The 9215-nt window shown below is 45.7% G+C and overlaps 1 protein-coding gene across 1 annotated transcript in view; it reads right to left on the bottom strand.

Annotated features, from left to right (window-relative positions):
* Positions 1-8981, bottom strand: part of RINT1 (RAD50 interactor 1) — a 50463-nt gene extending 41482 nt beyond the window's left edge. Inside the window, exon 1 of the mRNA XM_063448120.1 lies at positions 8868-8981. The gene's annotated coding sequence lies outside the window, so the exon portion shown is untranslated. The remainder of the gene's footprint in view (positions 1-8867) is intronic.
* Positions 8982-9215: the final 234 nt, after the last annotated feature.

Here is a 9215-nt window from a genome sequence, read left to right on the forward strand (position 1 = left end):
AAAGGTACTCTCTTTTGTTAGCCTTAGCATTAATCGATACACTGCTATAAGAACGTATTACTATATGCCAGGCAAACTTCAGTGAAACAAATTGTAACCCTGAGCACCCTCATGCTCCAATTGTTAAAAATGTCAGTATTAGCGATGAAAATAGCGAGAACACCATATGCTAGAGCTACTTACTCTACCACTATCGTTATAAAAACTGTGATACTCATTGACCATCATTAATATTATATAAAAATGTGCAGACCCTCTATGTGCCATATGTGTAATGCATGTTGAAAATGCGCACGTGACTGCTATTGTGGCACCACGGCATACCTGTGAACCCTTGCACACAAAAAATAAAGAATTAAAAAAAAAAAAAACCTGGCATTTGCGCTATATGTCTGTCCAACCGTAATTCTCCTCTTTCATATTAAATGCACACCCCCTTATTATATATCATTTTATTCAGGCGAAACAGGGCTTTCATTTAATATCAAATATTTAGCTATAAAACATAATTTAATATGAAAAAAATGGAAGAAAATAAGAATTTTTTTTATTTTTTTAGTTCTGCAGGTTTTATGGTGTTTTGGGAAGTTACAGGGTCAAATATAGCAGATTGGTTACATTGCCTTTGAGACTGTATAGTAGCCCAGGAATTAAATTTACACCCATAATGGCATACCATTTGCAATAGTAGACAACCCAAGGTATTGCAAATGGGGTATGTCCAGTCTTTTTTAGTAGCCATTTGGTCACAAACACTGGCCAACGTTAGCATTAATATTTGTTTGTGTGTGAAAAATGCAAAAAATGCCAATTTTGGCCAGTGTTTGTGACTAAATGGCTACTAAAAATGACTGGACATACCCCATTTGCAATACCTTGGGTTGTCTACTATTGCAAATGGTATGCCATCATAGGGGTAATTTTTATTCTTGGGCTACCAAAGGATCACAAAGGCAACGTAAGCAATCTGGCGAATTTTAATGTGAAAAAAATTAAACACAAGCCTTATATTTGACGCTGTAACTTTTGAAAACACCATAAAACCTGTACATGAGGGGTACTGTTGTACTCGGGAGACTTCGCTGAACACAAATATTTGTGTTTCAAAACAGTAAAAAGTATCACAGCAATAATATCGTCCGTGTAAGTGCTGTTTGTGCGTGAAAAATGCAAAAAACGTAACTTTTACTGGCGATATCATCGTTGTAATACATTTTACTGTTTTGAAACACTAATATTTGTGTTCAGCGAAGTCTCCCGAGTAAAACAGTAACCCCCATGTACAGGTTTTATGGTGTCTTGGAAAGTTATAGGGTTAAATATAGTGCTAGCAAATTAAATTCCCTATACTTTCGGCATGGGTTGTCAGGCAGGTCCCGCTAATTGTAATTAATCAGGATACCTTATTATGTAAAAATATTACATAAATATATGTGTAGAACGAAATATTACATAAATATACAGTTAGAACAAAATAACATCTAGTTTTTAATTAATTATTTATTTTTATTTAATTTATTTACGTATTTACATATTTTTTTTATATTATATATAAATATATATATAACAATAATTATATATATATATTTAATCAGTATCAGTCTACGTGTAATTTGATAATATATATATATTAATAGTAAAATACACCTAGACAGTGTATGTGTGTGTATGTATACAATTTTTTTTTTTACACTGATTTAACTGTTTTTTTATTTTATTTCCAGCCAGCAGGGGGACTGTCATTACAGTTAGTCCCCCTGCTGGCATTGCTGCAGCCAGCTATACCGGCCATGTGATTGTGAGGTCCTCGCAAGGACCTCACTCTCATATGGCCCGGGGGGGCTCAAGAGGGCGGACGTGCCGCGGGGGGCTCCCTGGGAGTCCCCCCAACCGCGATCGCCGGCGACCGGGTAAGTAAAAAAAAAACAGAGGGCGTACAATTACGCCCGGCGGCATTTAGGGACGCTTTAAAAAGGATGTACGTAATTGTACGCCCTCCGGTCTTAAGGGGTTAATGTAGTGATTCTGGTGCAAATAGTTTGTCCCTGTGATCGAACTTCTGTACTCCGACTTAGTACCTCTATTAAAGTTACCCTATAGCTGGAATAGAACAGTGACATGTTACACATCCACGGACAGTAATAGCTTCTAAGAGCAACATGTCCAAAAAGCACCCAGATCAGAAGTACTCAGCCAAAGTTATAATTGTGTAAAGTGTTGGCCGCTTTGCTTCTATTCACAGGTCCGATGCAGAGTTCCAGGAAGCCACCGGGTAAGTGACAGTTAAAAGGAACAAGTCTCTCCAGTTTCATGGAAAGAGGGCTTCCCCTAGCCCTCGATGTTTTACGGTGACCCTCCACCATCCCTCCAATTAGAGAGCCTGTGTGAGTGGTGCAAAATGGAAATTGGGGGGCGTGTCTAGTGTCGAAGAAGATGGCCTCATAATTCCAAAGCTCCTTGTGGAAAAACGCATAATTGGCACACCTCATCACACTTTTCGACGATAATGGGCTGTGCAAAGAAGTCGACGGAAACCGCGGGTACCCCAAAACCACCAGGGTCCGGTGGAGAGACAGCCATCTGCACCTTCCTCACAGCGGCCCGGGACCGGGCATCGCAATGGGAGACGGAAGCCACAAGCATCACTCTGGATTCCCTCCATCTACCCCAGCAAGGTTCTCACCATCCCCCTCCATCTCATCGGAGGCACCAGGGATGCTTGATGGGGATCTGCGGGCCATCATTCTCAGCCTGCCCACCAAGGTGGACTTTGAGGCCCTGTCGGATCGCCTGTGCCGCGTGGTGTGGGAAGAGGTTGCCCAACTACGAGCAGCCCTAGCTAACATCGAGGCCAGTGTGTCAGAGACAGAAGCAGACTCACAGTCACTCCGCACAGATCTGGAATAGACCACGACAGCGGTCACAGAGTGTACAGCGGACATAGCCAACCTGACCACCTGGGTGGACGACCTCGACAACCGCTATCGCAGACTAATTCTCCACGTCCGTGGGATGACAGTGTGAGGCATGGCTGAACTTCTGAGAACTATCTTCAGCGAGGTACTAAGCGGCCCACAACTGACCCTCCGAGCGCTGCGACCACCATCAGCGCCGGGGCGAGCATGTCAGGGTACCTGAGGTCTCTACCTCTAAAAGAGGTAGAGACTTAGTAGTTTATCCGTCCAAACGAGCTGTTTCCTTCGTTCCTCGCGGTTCATCCAGTCACTTAAACACCGACCGCGAGGAATCCACGTCCTTTTCTAGCGGTACGCTCAATACGTGACGTCATGACGCTATCACGAGCGACCTGCCACTCAAGTGTCCGATATCCAATCGGTACTTGTCAGAGGCGTGTCTACCATCCGGAGCCAGGGTATTTAAGCTTACTTCTCACTTCAGCTCATTGCCCTGTCGTGGTTCTAGCTTGTCTAGTCACTCAGTGCTCTGGTATTCTAGTTTGCTCTATTGGTTTTGACTCGGCTTGTTGTACTACCCTGCTTATCTCCGTTATCCCTTGACCCGGCTTGTCTCTCGCTTATCTGTCTTCTCGTTCCCTCGACCTCGGCTTGTCTCTGACTATTCTCTATTACTCTCGGTACGTTAGTCCGGCCATTCTAAGGCCCGGTATACGTACCTTTCCACTCTTTGTACTCTGCGTGTTGGATCCCTGTCCCGATCCTGACAGAGCATCCCAGAGACATAGTATGCTGCCTGGACAACTATCAGTTGAAGGAAGATGTCCTGTGCACAGCCCGCCACATGGACCCACTCCACATGGAAGGCCAAACAATTACGATCTACCAAGACTTATCCCGCTACACCCTTCAAACCAGACAAGTCCTACGCCCTGTCACCTCTGCCCTGCAAACAGCAGGAATCCAGTACCACTGGAGCTACCCCTCTTCCCTACAGGCACGCCCAGGTCAAGAAACAATGATGGTACGGAAGCCAGAAGATGTCCCCGGATTCATGCGTTCCCTGGGATTCCTACCAGTTCCGGTCCCCAATTTTCTAGCAAGCTCCTTCCTCCAGCAATCATACGGCCCCATGCAGCCACGTGGGCGAGACATGAGCCAAGGTAGGCCCCAACCACAGCGCTACCCAGCAAGGCGTCCTGGCCAAGCCAGGCCTGAGGAGTAGCGGCACACTATGCACCGCAGTGTTCTATGCCCATTGGAGTGGAGTTGGAGCTCTGGTCATGGACTGAGTGGACCCACACTACATGAGTACTATACCTGGGGGACACTGGCTGACTATGCTACACTTAGAAGCTGCAAGTGGGGATGGGCACCCTCTTTGTTTGGGTTGGGGGATTCGGGCAACACTAGGGGACCACAGGACACAGGGAGAAGGGGCACTGTAGTGGGTTAGGTGCACAGATGCCAAGACGGGAACGACAAACACCGAGACACTACCTACCATCCCCCTCGGTACTCCATGCTATGATTCACCGAAAAGGATAGGGAAAAGTTAGCCTAGCCTACATGCTCACTATTGGTTCCCCACAAGACGCTTTTCCCCACACCGCCCTATAGAGCTTGAGGAATTGCACATAATCAGCGATACAGGAAAGAGCCCCTACTTATAGAGAGAATATAGAGAGGTATAGTGAGAAGGCGAGATTGGAGACCTAGCAGCAAGGCCGGGGGTAAAAGGCGCCTTACGTCCCAGCCAGAGACTAGTAACAAATACCATACAAGGGCTGACAAAACCCCGCCCAACCCTCACCCTCACACGGTACACGCAGCAGGGACCACCAAAACTGTGCACCTAGGGAATCCTCACAGGGCCCTTATGCAACGCCTAAAACTCTCCCACACAAGCCACCCCCTAGCGCAGCAAGCCAAGACCCCGGCCGGGCAGGATGGCCATCATACACGGGCATCAACATTCACCCTGGGCCAAACCCGCAATGCAACCCGCATTCACTCAGACCGCAGCGGAAAGGTGCAGCGAACCCATACCTCTAGAGGCCACACCGTAGAACAAGGAGCTTACCTATAGGTACATGCTCATTGGACATACCAGTCAAGCGCCAAATACCAGGAGACAGTGAAGTGTCCACTGGAAGACTAGACTCACCACCCAACAGGTACAGGACATAGCAGGATCACGAAACAGGGATACCGCTTTGCTCCGGGAATTGACTCGGGCACCCAGCCAAAGAGGCCCCGAGACTCTCATCTACCCGAAACCTTGTCCATTGACCTGAGCTACTCCCTCAACTGAGGAGAGGACAACTAACTAACACTTACCCACTAACTAACACACCCCTCACACTACATCCCTCTCCAACCACTTTTTTTTCGCCCAGTTTCCCTCATCCGCCCCCCCCTCGCAATGGCCCCACCCTAGCTTGTCATCATGGGGATGCTGGTCCCAGGGGACACCCGGAACACCTGGGAGAATATGATACTCCTCTCCTACAATGTTCATGGCCTTAATATGCGCGAGAAGCGCACCTGTCTCCTGCGAGACATCAAAGGAATAAACACATCGATAGTCTTCCTCCAGGAGACACATTTTCAGGAGGCAGAGCACCAACACTGAAAGACCGCAACTACCCACTAGGATATTTCAGCAACAACCCACTCGGATATTTCAGCAACAACCCACAACGGCACGTGCATGGAGTGGGCATCCTGTTCTCTAGATTAATCCCATATGCCGAACACTCGATCCTGTGCTGCAAACAAGGTAGATATGTATTCACGAAGGGAACCATTCAGGACCAAAAATACATATTAGCCAATATCTATGCCCCAAATTTGAAACACTACCAGTTCCTCCGCTCCACGCTCAACATCCTGATGAGATTCGCAGAAGGTTCCTGGTGTTTGGGCGAGACCTGAACCTGGTTCTACACACCGACCAGGACACCACCGCCCGACAAGGAGCAAGCCCGAACAACAGGCACGCTAAAACCCTCCGTCTACTACATCCTCACCAACCAGCCGACCGCTGGAGGGCGCTGCACCCAAAGGCGCAGAACTACATCTTTTACTCCACGACACATTCCACATACATGAGACTGGACTATTTCTTCGTGTCCCATGGCAACTTGACCTTCCTTATGGAGTCGGAAATCCTACCGATGACATGGTCCTACCCTGAGCAGCGCGTTGGGGCCCTAAATAAAAATGGGGGGGTGCTATTTTAATTTAGTGCCCCCACCAGCCACTCATGGTTGGGGACTGGGGGGAGAACAATAGGTCCCCCCCTTATTGTTATTTAGGGCCCCAACTGACGCTCAGGGGTGGGGGGCGGAGGTCAATAGGTCCCCCCCCCATTTTTATTTAGGGCCCCCACCCGCCGCCCAGTGGTGGGGAATAGGTAAACAGGCTGCTCACTGTTTACTCGACATGCCCCTACTTGCGATATAGCAAGTAGGGGCAGAATTTACTAATATTAAGTAATCTTTCAGCCTTTTGGTAGATAGCTCCCTGATACCGTGGGAATTAGGGAGTTATCTACTAAGCGGTTGAAAGATGCAGCCACGGCACTAATAGGATCGGAGTTTCATTCATTCGAATGAAATTCCGATACGAACAAAGTCCCGAATTGCATCCTAACACAAATTAACAAAAGGTTCTCATTCTGTTAGGACGCAGTTCGGTAGTTTCGCCAGCATCTGTCTAAAATGACAGGACGTTTGGGAATCTGATAGGAAGCATCGCGAGATCATGGAGGAAAGGTAAGAATTGTGGGGAAATTGCTCTGACCACTGAAAATGAAGCACACCTTGCTCCTCCACGGGTCATAGCTGGTCAGGCGTAGGAAACCTCCATTCGACAAAGTAGTCTCTACTTTGTCTTATGCTTTAAAGAAAGCTAGAGCAGACAGGAAGAAAAATAGAACAAATCCGGACAGAGGGAGATACGAGGAATCTATTATAGAAAGGCAAGTTCGGCATGACAGTGCTGCTTTAACCATTCTTTCAAGTCATGCTTGTAAATGTATATTAACAATTTAGCAAGTGGCATTCAATTCCAGCTCAGTCCTAATAGAAAAAGAAACAATATCAAAGTGTTCTGTTCTAGAGAGTGGTGCAAAACATAAAATTGGAAGAGTCACCAATGTAAAATGCCTGCTGATTCTGCTGGTTTCTGCTGTGCCCCACTTTTAGTTTACTTTTTAGAACAGCGCTGAGTAAAGAAAGTGCTAGGGCACTCTATGATGGATGATTAGCAGACTTTAATAGACATACCCAGATCCAGGAAACCACATATCAACCACACAATGGATCTTCACAAGGTCATAATGTGCGGCCGAAACATTTTTGGTATCTGGTTATTGCTATTAAAACCTGCTTATGACCCATTGTAGCGTTAAAAGGTCCCTTCCTTTACCATCTGCACTGATTAAAGGGATACTCCAGGCACCCATACCACTTCTGCCCATTGGAGTGGTCTGGGTGCCAACTCCCACTACCCTTAAAATGCAAGTGCAATTATTGCAGTTTTCATAAACTGCAATATTTACATTGCAGGGTTAAGTCCTCCTCTAGTGGCTGTCTACTGGACAGCCACTAGAGTGCACTTCCGTGTTCATAGAACATGAAAAGTGTTTTAAAACGACGCTGGACGTCCTCACGCTATGTGAGTACCTCCAGCGTCACCGAAATCCCCATAGGAAAGCATTGTATAATGCTTTCCCATTGGGAGGTCTAATGCGCCTGCGCGGACATTGCGGCATATTATGTCTCGCCTGCCGACGGCCGCGCATGCGCACTAGGTCTCCCCCGCCGGCTGACGTCGGCAGAGAGGAGCGTAGGCGGAGCCCTCTGCGCTGGACTCCGTTAAATCACTGAAGGGGTTTTAACCCCTTCAGCAACTTGGGATGGGGGGTGGGAGGTAGAGGGGCACTAGAGGGCCCTGCAATGCCAGGAAAACGAATATGTTTTCTTGGCACTAAAGAATCCCTTTAAAGAGATTTGCCTCCTCCAGTCAAGGCGGTGAGGCTACGGATTAATTTGGATTCCCCTGTACAGTCCCGATTTCTTTGTGAATAATCAAGCAACTTTTTGGAACAGAACATATAAATCCCCTCTTTTCTATAAGCTTACTGTTACAAGAGCTTTTAAGTTGAATTTTTACACCTCACCAATATATACCGTAGTTAAATGTAAGTGATAAGTAAACATAATATTAAAAATCCTGGGAAGAGACCGTACCCATTTACCATAGTATTGCATTAGTTCCTATTTCTTTCACACCCATATGCATTGTATCATTTACAAAAATAACACTGTATAGTTGCATTATTTTTATGTTGACAACAGTATACCTTTTTCAGATGACATGTATAGATCATTTGACTCTGTGTGTGCCAGACTTTTGCTCAATGCATTTCTATGCCAGGGCGAATTATGCAAATAATTATGTCTCCAAAAAAATCACACATTTGTTTCTTCTTTTTATCATTTTTAGAACTATCTAGTTCATGCATCAAAGAAGTGAAAACAATCTGATTCAATAAAATACTAATTTTAACTGTACTACACATGCAAAAACAATCATAGCAATATGACAACTAAAAGCCTTTAATGTGTCGCGAAGCTGACAGTCATAAAATGAATATAATATAATATAATAAAATAAATATAATGAATGTGTGTACCTGGGGGTATTTGTACAGTTAGATTTATTTTGGTTTGAGAAACTTGCCATTAGATTATTTATCACTACATGACAATGAAACATCTATGGGATAACTAAAATGCAACCCAGCAGCTGCTTGGCAAGAGGTATAATGTTTACCTTTCCCCACCACCAGATGCTAGAGCAGGGGTTCACCCCAAACTAATAAACTCCTCTCTCACTCCAGGGTTTGTAAATCCCTCAGACAGACCCCCTGTAATTACTGACCTGTCACTGAGCTGCACCATGTACTTATTGCCTGTATTGTCCCTTCAGAGGACTGACAGCATGGAGAGTGACTGGCAGCCAGCTCACTGCACAGGGTCACCAACACAGCACATACATCACTTCCTGATGCTGCATGACCATGTTTTTTTTTCTTCTTCTTTCAACTAACTTTATTGCCGTATGGAAATGGTACAAATGTACAACCTAGAAGCAAATCTGATAGCGTTACATTACATGCATAAAACTGAGCTGATGTGAATAGTTTAACAGAGTGTGTGGTCAGAGAGTGTTGTGAAATATCCCGAGCTTAAAGGTCTACGTGGAACAGCATTAAAATAAATGCTCAGA

This window comes from Pelobates fuscus, chromosome 3 (assembly GCF_036172605.1).
Source record: "Pelobates fuscus isolate aPelFus1 chromosome 3, aPelFus1.pri, whole genome shotgun sequence".
Classification (NCBI taxonomy): Eukaryota; Metazoa; Chordata; class Amphibia; order Anura; family Pelobatidae; genus Pelobates; species Pelobates fuscus.